Raw genomic sequence first — 17,016 nt, forward strand, 5'->3', positions numbered from 1 at the left:
GTAGCTGCTGGCCTACACCACAGCCACAGCAATGCCAGATCCTTAACCCACTGAGCAAGGCCAGGGATCAAACCCGCAACCTCATGGTTCCTAGTCGGATTCATTAACCACTGAGCCACAACAGGAACTCCTATTTCTTTCTTTTTTTAAACGGTGCTCATAACTTTGACATTTTTCCCTCAACCTACCACTTTACAGATGAGGAAACCAAGGAAGAAAGATTAAGACACTTGCCCAAGGTAGCAGGGCTGGGAAGTAGAGAAGACACCAATCCTCTGAGTGTTCAGAAAGTTAAAATGAAAAGAGTCACAGCAGCTATACTGGAATCACCCACAACTGAGACCAACCCAAATGCCATCAACAGAAAAATGGATTGTGAAAACTGTGCTACCTTCATACTTTGGAACAACCCCAGGAACAAAAAGGAAAACTATTGCTACTAGCAACAACAGTACCGTGAGGGAGAGACAGACCTCAAATTCCATTTACGTTAGGTTCAAGAATTCAAAATTATTCTAGGCCCTAAAAATCTGAAAGTAATGGGGTTAGTGGTTTTGAATGAAGAGGGACAGGAGGGAGTTTCTGGGGTATAGACATGTACCAGGTATGTACCAATGTATGTCGTGATGTGGACGAGGGGCTCGTGAGTGTATACATTTGTCAAAACTCCAACTGTATATCTAGGATCTCTGTGGTTTATAGCAAGAAGGAAAAGAGAAATGAAAATGACATTTTAGTGAAATATCAAAGGCCAAGAATAGATTTCAGGCTGTGGGCAACAGAACAAAGAAAGAGGAATGAGATGGTTTGCTGGCGCTGTAAACTCCAGAGTTCTAACACTACTGAGATGGATGACCTACCCAAGAACAATCAGTTAGATAAGCTTGACATTAAAAGCCAACCCCCAAAAAGCGGAATGGCAATATGCTATAAAGAATTTTCTTATCAGGTTAATTCTACAGCTGAGAATTCATCCTTGGAAAAAAAAACCCCAAAGTACTGCTTCTCTGGCGCTGTGCATTATCTTGATACACAGTGAGCCTCTGAAGTAGGTACTGTTACTTTATTTCTATTTTATACCTGAGTTAACAGATTTCAAGAAGCAACTGTGTTAAGAGCAGAGCTGGAAGCCTAGCCAAGGCTTTGGGGTTCCAAGACCACTGTGTCAAATGATAGCCATTCTTCTCTGACCTCTAGAAAAAAGTGGGTTTTTTTGGAGGGGGTTAAAAACATTGATTCTTCTAAAATTTCAATACAGAATGTGAAAGTTCAAGTAAGAATGTATAAAGGAAAACTGTTTGATGTTGTTGGAAGAGCAGAGGATTTTGTTTATTTAACTGAAGTATACTGACTTACATTATATCGGTTTCAGGTATACAACACAGTGATTTGGTATTTTTAGAGATTATACTCTATACAAAGTTATCATAAAATATTGACTATATTCCTTGTGCTGTACATTACATCCTTTTTTTTTTTTTTTTTTTTTTTTTTTTGCCTCTTCTAGGGCCACTCCTGTGGCATATGGAGGTTCCCAGGCTAGGGGTCTAATCAGAGCCGTAGCCACCAGCCTATGCCAGAGCCACAGCAATGAGGGATCCGAGCCGCGTCTGCGACCTACACCACAGCTCACGGCGACGCCAGATCCTTAACCCACTGAGCAAGGCTGGGGATCGAACTTCATGGTTCCTAGTTGGATTCATTAGCCACTGTGCCAAAATGGGAACTCCGTGTACATTACAGCCTTGTAACTTGTTTATTTTGTATTTTAATCAAGGATAGTGTTAACTTTTTTTTTTTTTTTTTTTTTTTTTTTTTTTTTTTTTTTGGCCTCGTCCATGACATGTGGAAATTCCCTGGCCAGAGGTTGAACCCCTGCACAGAGTGGCTGGAGCCACAGCAGTGGCAAGTCATCCTTAACCCGCTGAGCCACCAGAGAGCTTCTACCTTTTTTTTCTCTTGGTCTTTTTTGTCCTTTTAGGGCTGCAATGGCAGCATATGGAAGTTCCCAGGCTAGGGATCGAATAGGAGCTGTAGCTATTGGCCTACGCCGCAGCCACAGCCATGCCAGATCCGAACTACATCTGTAACCTATACCACACCACAGCTCACGGCAGTGCCAGATCCTTAACCCACTGAGCAAGGCCAGGGATCGAACCTGTGTCCTCATGGATGCTAGTCAGATTCGTTTCCACTGAGCCACAAGGGTAACTCCAAGCTTCTACTTTTTTAATGAAAGATTTTTAAATTCACTGGGTTCTAACAGTCCTAGGGTAGAAATTATTTGTCATACTGAGAATGCTGTGAAGTTATCACTATGTTGAAAAGCCGAAGTTAAATCAATAGGAATTCACAAGATGTTTGTCTCTTAAAATCTGTCCAGTAGATCCTAATCTAATTGCCTGTTATTTACCACTGCTAAATAGTTTGTTATGAACATGTAAGTAAAAGTTGTTTTTTAAAATAACAGTCCCACACCCTACCCTTGCTCCCCTAAAGCCTTTACACATCTGGAGAACATGGCAAGTGGTAAAGTGAAATGGGTGCACTCAGCTCACTTAAGGAAGCAGCATCACCCCCCTTCTCCCCAGTTCTCCACCACTGCTCACCCAGGAATCCCACTGCTGAGCTACCAAGAAAAGGCCTTAAACTTTCTCCAAAGAAAAGGGGGTAAAAAAACAAGCATACAAACAGACGAAAAAGCATCAACAACAAAAACAACCACATGATATTTCCTAATTCTTAATTACAACTTAAAGGGTCCCAAGTCACACACAACCTAAATAATTGACAACATCCACACCAAGAGTTTCCTCGTGGCTCACTGGGTTAAGGATCTGGCATTGACACCACTGTGACACAGGTTTAATCCCTGCCCTGGGAACATCCACATGCTATGGACGTGGCCCAAAAACCCCCCCAATCAACCAACCCAATTAAAAAAACTGTCCACACCTACGTCTAGGGTCCACAACCTCCTTAGATCAGCTCCTTTCAAATAAGCCTTTTGAGCACACCTTGTGAGCAAACTGAATGTCTGAGTCCAGTACCTCTTTGGCAACCTAAACCTCTTTGCTATGAAGCCTAAACTTTCAAGGACAAGAGAGCTCAATACACACACTTAGAATGTATTTGTGTGGGTATCTAATACAGTTAAAGAATGTCATCTTGGTAGTTCCCGTCATGGCTCAGCGGCTGACAAATCTAAGAACCATGAGGCTGCAGGTTCGATCCCTGGCCTTGCTCAGTGGGTTAAGGATCCAGCGTTGCTGTGTGCTGTGGTGTAGCTCACAGACAAGGCTCAGATCCCACGTGGCTGTGGCTCTGGCATAGGCTGGCAGCTGCAGCTCCGATTCAACCCCTAGCCTGGGAATCTCCATGTGCCGAGGGAGTGACCCAAGAAATGGCGAAAAGACCAAAGAAAAAGAAAAGAATATGGCTATCAATAGACTACTCCTGAAATGTCTGGAGTAAAAGAGGCCAGCTTAAGGAAGAAAGAGAAGCACGGTACTTCTTTTTTTTTTTAATGATTTTTATTTTTTCTACTGGTGTACAGCAAAGTGACCCACTCTCTCTTTCTCTCTCTCATACACACACACACACACACACACACACACACACACACACACGTTCTTTTTCTCACATTTTCCTCCATCATGTTCCATCACAAGTTAACTAAGCGCCGTACTTTTACATGGCAGGCTGTGAACCTCTAAGTTAATTTTTCTCGAACAGATTCAGGGTGAATAATAAATGATTTCAGATCTATGAGCCAATGATAGATCCAGGTAACAGGGCAGAGCCAGATACCTGCAATCCAGCCAGAACCACTTGAGGTGATGTGAAGTTTCTACCGAGGAAAGCACCAATCCTTCTTTTGGGAATATGCTGAGGAGTACATTAGGCTTGCTGACTCCGGCCAAGGTTTCCAACGTTATCGCTGCAATTCAGGCTTTTATTTCTGTGATCAAGATCCAGCTAGGACCTCCCATCCCCTTGGCCAAGAAAGGGCTTTTTGGCTCTCAAAGGAACACCATCCTCACCTTCCAAGGATTCCAGTGTGCAGAGGATTCCTGTCCATTTCTCATTTGCCCCTTCCCCTCCCCCGTGGAAGCTGAGGGGCACCACTTTATACCAGTAAGAAAAGCAGAGCTCAGAGGGGATTAAAGAGTTCAGTGACAAGGCTCAGATGACAGTCTTCTGGCTCTCAATCCAGAGCTCTTTGGATCTCTTCCCCTCCTCCCCACTTTTTTTTTTTTTTGGCTGTGCCCATTTCAAAGTGGCTGGGCCAGGGATCAAACCTGTGCCACAGCTGTAACCAGAGCCAAAGCCATGACAACACAGGATCTTTATCCCACTGAGCCATGAGAAAACTCCTGGATCTCTTCTTTTTTTTCTTTCAGGCATGGCCACATTCTTCTAACCTGGTCCAGGTCAACAGTGAAGTCTCATGGGCTGCTCAAGACTGACAAGACCTTGGGGTTCCTGTCATGGCTTAGTGGTTAACGAATCCGACTAGGAACCACGAGGTTGCGGGTTCGATCCCTGCCCTGGCTCAGTGGGTTAAGGATCTGGTGTTGCTGTGAGCTGTGGTGTGGGTTGCAGACGCGGCTCGGATCGCATTGCTATGGCTCTGGCGTAGGCCAGTGGCTACAGCTCCGATTAGACCCCTAGCCTGGGAACCTTCATATGCCGCAGGAGTGGCCCAAGAAATGGCAAAAGGACAAAAAAAAAAAAAAAAAAAAAGACTGACAAGACCCAAGGCACTGGGTCATGCATGGTACATTTGGTTGTTACCAAGACATAGAATCTCCCAACTCCCCTTCTGAGAAGGGGCCAGCCTTCCTTTTCCAAATTCCCAAACATGTAGCTTGGGCTAACTCTTACCGCTATTTCTAAAGGCCATTTCTTCCAAACCAACCTGAGAAGAAATGGTAGAAAAACCACCTGGATTCTCAATTATACATTCTCATCAAGTTTAAATGTCATCCTTCATTTGTAACCTAGGTACAGGCCCTCGCATGAGAACCAGACTCTTACAACAAACCAAAGTTCATGGAAAGGAGAATACAGCAGTGACCTCCGTAAAAATATCTGTGGGAAAAAGTTCTCTGAATATCTGACTAAATATTCCCATTACAAACATAAAACCAATTCTGTGTCCTTTTCTGAGCAGGAAGTTATTACACTGCTTAAAAAGAATTTGAGTAAGAAAACCTACCCTGGAGCTAGGGAAGATGTTATACAACCCGTACTGTGAAACACAGAATTTTACTGTGACTAACAGAAATAGAAAATCCCATATGCAAACAAAGAACAACCTTAGCTTTCACCTTGTACTTGGGAGTAAATTCTTCCCAACTGAGACTGAACAGCCCTGAAATTTCTAAAACACTTTAGTTGATTTTGTTTCACAACAACTTCCTTCTTCATTTTGCAATTAAAGTATTTAGAAAGGTAGGGAGATAACCAAAAAAAAAAAAAAAAAAAAAAATTTGTGTTAGCTGAATGGATTACAAAACAGCGCAGATGCTGTACTTAAATTATGTGAAAATCCAGATAAAACAGCACACAGAAACAAAACCGGTTTAATCAGGTGGGAGGATTATAGGTTATTTTAATATTCCTTAATGCTGCCACACTATCTCTCCCCTTCAAAAGCTTCCACCACACACACATCTAGACAGGCCTCAGGTGGGGGTGGGGAACACATCGCACGCAAATCCGGATTCGAAGTTCCCATTTTCACACCCCCATCACTAGACCAGACCATGACACTCCAACGCTGTACTGGACCCTGCAGTGTTCCGCCAAGGCTCTGACCTGCACACCTTTCTTCTGAACCCATCTATCAGAAGGGACTCCTAAAAATAATAGTAAAATATGAACACATCTGCTTTATTTTAATAAACAGGTACCACCGGCTATGTGCCGGGCACCAGTGATGTTCTGAGGCAGCTACTCAGAGAGAGGTGATTTAACTCATCCAAGGTCACACAGCTGGCAGATGGCAGAGCCAGGATTCAAACCTAAGCGGCTCAGATCCAGAATCTGAGTTTTAAACCCTGATGCAAATCAACACTGCAGCACAGGCCTATGACTAAAGGAACTAAAAGGATGACAGTCAAACTTTCAATGGTTAATCTTCTTAAAAAATTAACTTAGGAGTTCCCTCGTGGCGCAGTGGTTAACGAATCCGACTAGGAACCATGAGCTTGCGGGTTCGGTCCCTGCCCCTGCTCAGCGGGTTAACGATCCGGCGTTGCCGTGAGCTGTGGTGTAGGTTGCAGACGCGGCTCGGATCCTACGTTGCTGTGGCTCTGGCGTAGGCCGGTGGCTACAGTTCCGATTCAACCCCTAGCCTGGGAACCTCCATATGCCGCGGGAGCGGCCCAAAGAAATAGCAAAAAGACAAAAAAAAAAAAAAAAAAAAATAACTTAACAATTTTAAAGCTTTATATTTATACATTTGAACCCTCAAAACTACCATCAGTCGAAGTCAGATATGGGAGGTAGGGCAGGATCATGTAAAATTTACCGATAATTCCACAGTCATTTCATTTTCTACAGTCCAAACAATTCCAGTGTTGCCACTGCTGGACACTAGACTGGGAACCACTGAAGAGGATGATCCTAAAAGGCTCCCTCCAGTTCCGAAAGCAAAGCACTGGCCAGAAGACATTTTAAGGTGGCCACAGACAGCCCTGAGGACTCACTCTCACAAAACTCCAAGTCAGGGACTGACTCCCCCATCCAAGGGGCTCAGGCATGTTGGCAGATGGTCAGGGACAGAGCCAGCAACCACACCCAGGCCCAATCCAGAACCTGCGCCCAAGACTGCCTAGGGTTCCCTCCCGCCCCCCGTACCAAAGTTAAGGATAAAAGAACGAACGGCAAGACTAAGTCAGACAGTGAAAGACAAACATCATGTAAGATCACCTGTATATGGAATCCAAAAAAAAAAAAAAAAAGAACACAAACAAACTTATTTGAGGAACAGAAACAGAGCCACCACACACTTTGAAACACTTATGATTAACAAAGGGGACAGGCGGGTGGGAGGGACAGACTGGGGGTTTGGGATTGGCATCTGCACACTGAGGTATATGGAGTGATTGGCCAATGGGGACCTGCTGTACAGCACAGGGAACTCTATCCAATAGTCTGTGATGATTTATGTGGGAAAAGAATCTGAAAGACAATGGATGCGTGTAAAAAGAAAGAAAAGAAAGGAGGGAGGCAGGCAGGCAGACAGAAAAAGAAAGGCGAGCCCTTCTCATGAAATGAACTGACCAGCCACTCCATCCAGTCAGGCTGAGGCTTGGAGGCTGGAAATCCAAGCTCCTTAGCTAGCAGCCTCCTCAGCTAGCAGCCTCCTCCACTTCACGTCCAGGGTAATCTGCTTCCTGCTCACTCTCCTGTGCAAACGGGACACACGAATCCTCCAAGAGACAAAGAGCCCTGGCCCCCTGCCATATCAGGGGGCAGAGGACCTGTACGTCATCCTGCCTGCACAACCTCCCCTGCCCTCACTCTAGAAGCCTGGCCAGAGTGGCTTTCCTAAATCCTTACCTCCCTCCCAGGCTGCTCACATCTGTTGCCTGGTCCTTGCCAGGCCTTTCCAGGTTCTGCTCAGATAAAGAGACAGGGACAGCTTGCAGCTAAGCGGTTCCGGGGGAGAGAACCTACCTCCTGGCACTCAGGGCAGACAGTGCGGCGATCAGAGTGTGAGTGCAGCTGCTCGGTGGGGACCAGAAGAGCTGGGCCAGCCCTAGAGCCTGTTCCTTCACAGGAGCAAGAAGCCTGGCCTGGGTTCTTAACCAGGGCCCAAGAGCCCCAGGCCTCCCCAAACACCCGGCACAGATAGAGAACGTGTCTGACTGCGTTCTGGTCTCTAAGTCATAGAACATCTACCAGCTAAATTCAAGGAATTGAGTTTGTAGTCAGTAATAATTCCCTTCATGTTCAAAATGTAAAGGAAAAAGGACATGTGGTCAATCTGTTTACCTACATGTTGCCACAGGCAACATTATATACACACCAAAGTGTCTGAGGCACCTTCTGGTCTCCATGGATTACATAGGTCCCCAAGCCTAGTGTGATTGATCTTTCTCAAATGGTTCTTATCATTTAAAATAAAATCAATCACCAAGTCCAATCCTCAGATAAACACAGACAGAACTTAGAGAAAAAGAGGAAGAAAATTTAGTAAACGGGAATCAGCCTTCTCAGAGGCCATCTTGCCCCTGCCTTTAGTAAAACTGGCAAGAGTTAGAGATCTTCAGGGTATAAGACTGTGTCATTATAAAACAAGGCTGGTAGATGTTTGAGGAAGAGAATGTCCCAGATCATTTTTCACTTTGGAAAGTCAGAGTCTGGTATCTAGAGTCAAAGTTAAAGTCTGATTATGCTACCTATTACTAGCTGTGTGACCTTATGCAAGTTACTTGACATCTCTGAGTCTCAGTTTCCTTATCTGTCAGATGGGGATGACATAACCTGCCACACCAGTGTGTTAACTACCATGCAATGAGCATTCAAGAGTTTTCCTTCATGGCTTCTGATTCCCACAACAAACGCAAAGCACATTTCTCAAGTTTTAGTGTTCTTGCCTCTTTTATAAATATTCTCACTCTAGAAATCCATCTACCCACCACCTTAAACCATTACCTCCGAAAGGAGGATTACAAGTGGATGCAGTTAACTCCAGATATTAGCTCTAAACCTTGTGGAGTCTCTCTTCCTGGGCCCCTCATCTGCAATGGATCGCTCCTTCCACTTGCCCTTGTAGCAGGACCTTGAGCTGCTTCTTCCCCCAGGAGTCGAAAGTCCCCACTTCCACGCCTCACCTGCACCTCCTCCTCTCCTCTCCCCTCTCCCATTCACACTCTGCCTTTGGCTGCCACGGGAGCCCAACCCCTTTGTTCCCGCAGCTCCGCTACCCACTCTCAGCCCCTGTACCCACATCCCTCGCTCATGCTGCTCCCCCGTTTGGTCACCAGCACACCTCGGCTCCCTCACAGCCTAACTGCAGCCGTGCTATCTTCTACAACTCCTCTCTTCTCCACTCCCGGAGCTCAGGGCCTCATGGACAAGATGAGATGAGGCCCCTTGGATGAGATCTCCTGCCCAAGGATATGCCCCAGCCTGACCACCAGCCTCATTCCTCCAGCCTCCACTCACATGCCCTTCTGGTCCTGGCCAGGGCCCTTTAGGATGCTTGTGCTTCCCCTCACACCACCCCCTGCCAACATCCTCCAACTCCGCAGCAGATACACTTTAACCTCCAACCACAGCAAACACATTTCCCTCTTGCGGAAAGCCCCAGCTCCTCTGTCATCTGCAAGTGCCCTCTGTCTGCTCTGCCTTCCTGAAGAGCTCCTCCTCCTCAATTAGGTCCAGGGTCACTTCTGAAGCTCTCCTCCCAGGAGTTAGGGCATCCTCTGTGATGGAGGTCTCGCACTGTGTCTACCACCATGACCTCTGCACGTGGCATTTGAGAGTCAGTCAGCATTGGCTGAACAAACATATTTTGGTCATATGGTCAAGTTCACTGAATACAGATGTTCAGCAGCAACTAGATTAATTAAATAAACATGCTCTTTCTCTAAAGCGATGACACTGGAAAATCACTTATATGTGTGCTGGTCAGTGACACGTATTAAAAGAAATCTGTCTCACCTTTTTGAATATGCAAGTATAACAGCAGGATTTTCTAAAGTTAGGGAAGGTAAGAATAACAGAAGTGATGAGTCTGTCTACACCTGGGTGGGTTAGGGCAAGATTTGAAATGGCAAACTGGAGTGAAAAGCCCCACCCAGCCCCAGCTGTGTGGGAAGGCAGGTGCGTGGGATTCTGCAGAGCTTCCAGTGCTCCTCTGGCAGCACTCCCCGCCATCGCATCCCCAGACAGAGGAGCTGCCACACCTCCCTCCTGGCGATGGGAGGACCCACAACAGTAGAGGGACAGGGTGACCATGTCTGAAGGAAGGAAGGCCCGTGGGACAGACTGAAAACTCGGGGACATCTACTTACCTAGGTGGAAAACCATCCTAGAAAAGAAATGTTGCAATGGAGCTGAATGTGTTTTGGAAGCCCTTGTTAAGAGCCCATGCATGGATATGGCTCAGTAAGAGTTTCCACTCCAAGCCCCAGAACCTGGGTACAAAGTCTGGCTGGCAGGCTCTCAACAAGCCCTCAGAAAAATCCCTAGATTTCTCTCTGATTCATCCTTCTGTTTTGCTTAGTTGGGGTACATGGGATGTATTTCAGTCTGGGTCCAACCAGGAGGCAAAAACCACACGATAACTTAAGCATGGGAAGTTCAAAAATATGGTAATTGAGTAACTATAAAGATAGACTAGAACCTTAAAGCGTACCCTGTGCCAGATAAAAAGTACCCCCAAAAGGATAAATGTGAAAGATTGGGAGCTTGTTGAAGAAGGTATAGATGGCAGAAAAGTTCCTGGGTGCCCAGGCTAGAGATGGTCCAGTCACTGGGAAAGCAGGAACCACCTTCTAGGGTACTGGCACAAAGTCTGGAACAGAGTACCCATCAGGAGGGTGACAGGGAAACAAAACTGGGACACAGCTGGAAGGGCGCAGAGGGAGTCATATACCTAGGGTATCAGGGGGCCGCTGGAACCAGGACCTGGAGAAGCCTCCCTCTGCAGGAACTTAATACCTCATTGCACGGCCTGGACAAAATGGGCCATACTAAGCACAAAGATAGGTGGCCAGCTCACTAGATGGCCAGAATCACAGGGCTCCCAGTGTGCATACATGTAGGGCTGAAGAGAAGTAGCAACCTGGGCTGGGCCCAGGCTCCCCTTTCTTCCTCAGCTGCCAGAGCTGGACAGAATGCACAGCAGCCAAAAGCTGGAGAACGCTATGGCCTGCAGGTGCCCAGAAGTGTAGGTTCTAGACTCCTGGAACCAGGAAGGAAAATCCTGCAACAGCCTCTTCAGGGCCCTCAAAGTAGAGAAGGCAAAGGAAAAAATATCTGAAGGCCCTGCTCCATTTTCACAGATCAGGCAACAAAGGATAAATTTGGAGCTGACAAGCAACAGCTGAAAACTGGCACAAGTGAGAGATCTCTGCATCACCAATCTGAACTCATCCCCAACCATAAACAGTGCTATCTAAATCTAAAGTTAGAGGGAAAGTGTATAAAGCACGGGTGCTGTACAGTGAATTGATAAGCAATTGATAAGCAATAAATAGACAATGGTCCATTAGTTGACAGCAGAGGACGAGGCAGGACCTGAGTGGGGCTTGAAACATGGTAGGTATCAGAGCTTTGGGGAGAAGCAGGGCAGCCCAGAGCTGGGCTGGGTGCCCAGGGTGTCAGCATGCAGAGACCCACACAGACAGTTTGTGGGCAGATGGGATGAGGCTGCTGGAGAGAATGGACAAGTGCTCTTGGGCCCCAAGCCTCTCTGGGTAAGGGTTCATTGTGTCCACACCTAACTTAACAAATGCTGCTGCTGGAGAGACTGTAGGAACATGTTTCCTTTCACAGCCCCTCTATTGAAACACACATACACAACTAAGTCACACAGGTACAGGAAATAAGGGGAAAATGAAGAAGTCCAAATTGGATGTCTGTGTTGATTACAAATACAGTTGGCTTTTGTGCCCATAGATTTGATAAAGCTGATTGGGTTCACAGGGGGGAGAGACCGTGGTCTCAGCGATTCCTCTTCTGTGGTCAGATGTCTAATGCACCCTCTGACAGTACAGGTATTTGGCCTGGCTGACCAATCACTAACCTATGAATTGGTACTGATTTTCGTTATAATTAAAAAAAAAAAAAAAAAAAAAAAAACCAACCTGACAACCAACCACATATGCTTCCTTTTCCACTGCCTTATTATTTCCTTTGGAAAAATTACAAACACACTTTTTTTTAGGGCCGCACCCATGGCCTATGGAAGTTCCCAAGCTAGGGGTGCAACCGCAGCTACAGCTGCACCGCAGCCATAGCAACACCGGATCCTTAACCCACTGAGCAAGGCCAGGGATCGAACACACAACCTCACAGAGATTAATCAGGTTAGTTTCTGCTGAGCCACAACAGGAACTCCCCAGAACACACATTTGAAGTCACTTAGAATATAATCATATTCCTGTGCCCTCTCCACCCATCCCCCACCAAGCCAGATGGAGTTCTCCTTTCACTGCTTGACCCCTAAGAGCACGGAGCTATCCAGAGTGACTGTGCACACTGCCCTTCTTTTAATCTTCACCAAAAAAAAAAAAAAAAACAGAGCCTCTGTTGTTTCAACTGACCCATCATCGTTCACGTGCTTCCTTCAGATTTCCCACTCCTCACTGCCCTTCGCCCATTTTCTATGTTAGGATGTTCTCATCTCATTTAGTCTTTATGACAAGCTCAAAAATGTGGAGCACTTAGTCTGAGGCCACAAAGCTAATCCAGCGGAGCCAGCACTTGGACCCTGGACCCTGACCTCAAGGCTAAACTCTTTTACTCTTTTCTACCACACAACCTTGTCAATCAAAGAGGATTTCAAGAATCCCCAAATAAAGTTGCATTTTAAAAGAAATAATAACTTAGGAAGTGAAATCACTGCATTTGTGGATACTCAGAAGATGGAGACAGTTCCAAGGAAAGTTTTATGTTTAAACAGCAAGAGAAAGGAACAATAGAGACCCATCTCCAGACCCCCTGGTCAGCTAAGACAGGACCTGCTGCCATGGGGCGGTGGGGGCCCTGCACTTAAGTTAGGCATTTATCCACGCTGAGGCAGGTACGATCCGGCAGGGGCTTAAACTGGCCTAATCTAACAAACCTGTTGGGCAAACTGCTTTTGTCAGGAGCTTTTTACAGGAAGAAAATGCTGCCTCTCCTCTCCCCAACCCCCCCTCCCCCCTCTGGCGCCACAGCCTGGGCCCTCCAGGCTCTGGGAGGATAGGACACCAGCCTGTGTCAGAAAAAGGTGACTGAAGAGCAAGTACTGGCCACAAACTGTACCTCTCACCCTCTTACTTGTTTTCTCCAGAACACGCACACGCATTCCACAAGCAGACCGTATCCCCATTTCATTACCAGAAAGAAGCTTCAAGAATTTCTTTTCCAAGGCCCCACGGTTCCTATGCTCCAACCGCCTCATCTAGAGATGAGGAAACCAAGGCACAGGGAGGCACAGAGCCTCGTCCGGGGTCATCAGGTGACACAGGCTTCTCACAGCCTATAGCTTCCATTCTGGGCCATCAACATAAAAAATAAGGCCAGAAAGGCCAAGTGCCCCCAGCACCCCCTCCTGCGGCGCCTTCCTGGTCCCTCTGGTGCCAGACTGGCTTTTTTTTTAATTACTTCCTCTTTGCTGTTCTAACATCTCACACACATTTACCTGATTTATCACACCTTGTAGATAACAAGTGTCAAACACCCTACAGGGCATGTGGGCACCAAGGGCAGGGGCTGGGCCATTTCATTTATGCGTGTCTCCTGTGTCGTGCATGGGCCACTTGGACAATATATTGACCCTTGGTCAATAGATTGAAGGACAAGAAGGATATACACAGGGAGGGGCAGTAAAGGAATGAGGGCTAAATAAAGGACAATTTTATTCTGGAGTCTTTTTCACCTTTTGTGCCACACAAATTATTGGGGATAATTTCACACTCAGGCCCCTACACTGCCAGCCTCCTCTTATACCCTCCCAGGGCCCTGGCTGTCTAGGTGTCAGTGAGGGTGTCTCCTCCTCATGACCATCATAAGCCTTTTCCAGTTTCTGTGCTTTCCCCTCAATGCCTCACCCCTCACCCCTCAGGACAGCAGCATTACTGGATATCATCTCAAAGTAGGACATCACCTTAAAATATCCCAGGAAACAGTCTCATATGATTAAATAAATCTGTAAACAAACACAGGCCCAAGGGATGGGAGGGGAAGAAGAGGCAGTTAAAAATTAATAAAAATGCTCGTGCATAAATTTACAGTACTGGACTAGAAGCTGAATCCCATTATATAAACTAAGTTATCAAACTGACCTTGTATGATGCTTCTGGAAACAAGAGGGCCATCAGCCATGGCTTGGCAATCATGGACAGAGATGGGGAGGGGAGGAATTTGGTGCTTACTGTGTGGGCTACTTCTGTCTACAGCCACATACAGGGAAAGGGTGGTGAAAGAATATTTTCATATAGGTGCTGGAAAGTAGATTGTCATTTTACACCGTGAAATGCATGAAAAACTCAAATTAAAAGTTGACTCTCCTCAAAGTTTTAGGATTAACTCTAAAAATTACATCATTCCACATCACTTAATTCCATGGGTTGTAAGAAATGACCAGAGAGAAGTAAACACTTTAGGTTTTAAGACAATCACTTTAATGTTAAGCACATGGGCAGCCAAATTCAATCTGGCATTTTCTCCAACAGAGATTCACCTACGTCACTTCCAAAAGATAGGTTACAAACTCTTCCAAATCAACCACTGCCCTTCCCCATTCTATTAAATTATATTTGGCCATTCTTGTCCCCATGAAATGTAGACTTTGAGAGCACCTCCATCCATTCTTACAAAATAAAGTCTACATTTATTTCCAAAGTAAAAAATATAATCAGGGCACTTGCCCTTGGGTACAATGAAGGAGACACCAAGAAACATTAAGCACTGAACCTCGGGCTCGAAGGACTCCCTGCCTTTCCATCTGGAGTCTCTTGGACTTTAAGATGGCTTTGCAGGAAGCGCCTGAGTCGCTCTTTTAAGCACATGCATGAAAATCAGAGTTGTGCAGAAATGTAAATAATGCTGTGTTAAAATAAAAGGAAAGGGGGAAAACCAGTCTGGGAAAGGGGGAAAAAAGAGATACTCCTGAAAACAACAGAAATTAACAACTGCACACCAGCCCCTACCCATTCACCCAGGGCTTTTCTTTCTTTCTTTTTTTTTGGGGGGGGGGGTCTTTTAGGGCCACGCCCATGGTATGTGCAAGTCCCCAGGCTAGGGACTAGAGCTGTACCCGCTGGACTACACCAGAGTCACAGCGACGCCAGATCCAAGCCACATCTGCGACCTATACCACAGCTCATGGCAATACCAGATCCTTAACCCACTGAGCAAGGCCAGGGATCAAACCCACGTCCTCATGGATACTAATCGGGTTCCATACCATTGCACCATGATGGGAACTCCCACCCAGGGCTTTTCTAACAGGGAAGAACAAGTCTGACTCCCTATTGGATCTGTTTCTTTTACTTTCACCTTTGTAATCTATTGCTTTTGCTACAAGTTAAGAATGTTGCCTATGGCCTGAAATATACGTTCTCAAGGCTCTGACCTTTAAAGCTATGACACTTTTCCATTCATGCAGAGATAAAAAGAACAGAGAATAATAACATTTGTCTTGTTGGAAGTTTACAGGAGCATTATGACCTTTAGACACCTATGTGGACGGTTGCCAGAACATAGAATGCTGACACCAAAGTCTGCAACAACCAATCCCACCTCCTCCCCTTTTAGTATAAAAGGAGCCTGAATTCTAACTGGGATAAGAAGGTTCTTTGGGACACTAGTCCACTACCTCCAGCTGCTGGCTTCCCAAATAAAGTCACTGTTCCTTGCCCCAACAACTCTCAATTTATTAGCCTGTCATGTAGCAAGCTTGAACTTGGTAACATTGGTCCATGTCCCCAGGAAGCGTGCCAAGAGCCCAATGGGATCCACAGCCCTGTGGAGTGCCAACTAAGGTATCCTCATTTTATAGATAAGTGAACTGCTTCCAGAAACTTGTCTGAAGTTCCCAAGACAGAGAGTGGCAGGAGAGGGCAGGAACTGAGGACCCAAATGGGCAGCTCCAAGCTTAAGAGTCCATCTCAGCTGCTGTCAGACTTGAAGGCAGACATGGAGCTGCACTGCTGGCACAGCCAGGATGGAGGAGTACTAGGTACCCAATCCTCGTTATGCGTCCTCACAAAGACCTCATCCCAGATCCAAGTACACGCACATTCAAAACCCCTTCCTGGGCCCCAGCACCTTAAGAACAACTGCTGTCCTCACTCACACCACTGCTCATGCTGACTTCTCCCAGCCTGGAACATCCATCCTCGTGCTTCTTAATCCTGCCACCATCCTTAAAGGCCCAGGTTCAAATCCACCACCTCCTTCAAATCCATGAGGACACCCTCAGTTTCCCCAGTACACTGTATTTATTCCTCTCCTCCTGGCACTTGAGATTCCCCAAAACTGAAGACGCTTCAAAGGGTACCAAGAGCTAGTTACCCAGAACCACCTCCACTCCGCAGCACTGTTTCCCAGCCTGAATGGCTCCAGGTAGGCAAGCTGAGATCTACTCTCCTCAACCGCAGGGAGGCAGGACCAAGGTTCCCCAAACCATAGGTTGCTCCTCACACACAGAGTAACCAATTAAAACTGGTGCCCACTGGGATGCAACCTCTTCTTCAGAGTCAGGGGCTATCCTCCTTCCAGAAGACAACCTTTCTAGTGCCAACCTGGAGTGGCAACTTCAGACAGGGCACCAAACAAGCATTGTCTCCGTCCCCCAGATTCATTTTCTGCCTATTCTCTCTTTCTCGAATGTTGTTAAATTGCAGTAAGTTATTGATAGATGCTAGAGGATTCTTGGTTTGGTGGGGGGGAGGGGTGTTAAAAGTAACGTAAATCAGGAGTTCCCTAGAGGCTCATTGGGTTAAGGACCCAGCATCATCACTGCTGAGGCTCTGGTTACTGCTGTGACACAGATTCAATCCCTGGCCCAGGAACTTCTGTGTGCCACAGGCACGGACCCAAAAAATAAATAAATAAAAATAAAGTAAATCATATGGATTTAAAATATACATCCTTGAGTTCCCACTGTGGCTCAGTGGTTAGTGAATTCAACTACGGACCATGAGGTTATGGATTCAATCCCTGGCCTTGCTCAGTGTGTTAAGGATCCAGCATTGCCATGAGCTGTGGTGGAGGTCGCAGATGCAGCTTGGATCCCGAGTTGCCGTAGCGGTGGTGTAGGACAGCGGCTACAGCTCGGAC

At 46.3% G+C, this 17,016-nt stretch overlaps 1 protein-coding gene across 1 annotated transcript in view; it reads right to left on the reverse strand.

Moving 5' to 3' along the window:
- Nucleotides 1-17,016, reverse strand: part of B3GNT2 (UDP-GlcNAc:betaGal beta-1,3-N-acetylglucosaminyltransferase 2) — a 32,624-nt gene that overhangs the window by 3,345 nt on the left and 12,263 nt on the right. The window lies entirely within an intron of this gene.

This window comes from Sus scrofa, chromosome 3 (assembly GCF_054392235.1).
Source record: "Sus scrofa isolate SSC_HxYL_T2T_F1_AM1 chromosome 3, Sscrofa_HxYL_maternal_Yorkshire_Landrace_v2.0, whole genome shotgun sequence".
Classification (NCBI taxonomy): domain Eukaryota; kingdom Metazoa; phylum Chordata; class Mammalia; order Artiodactyla; family Suidae; genus Sus; species Sus scrofa.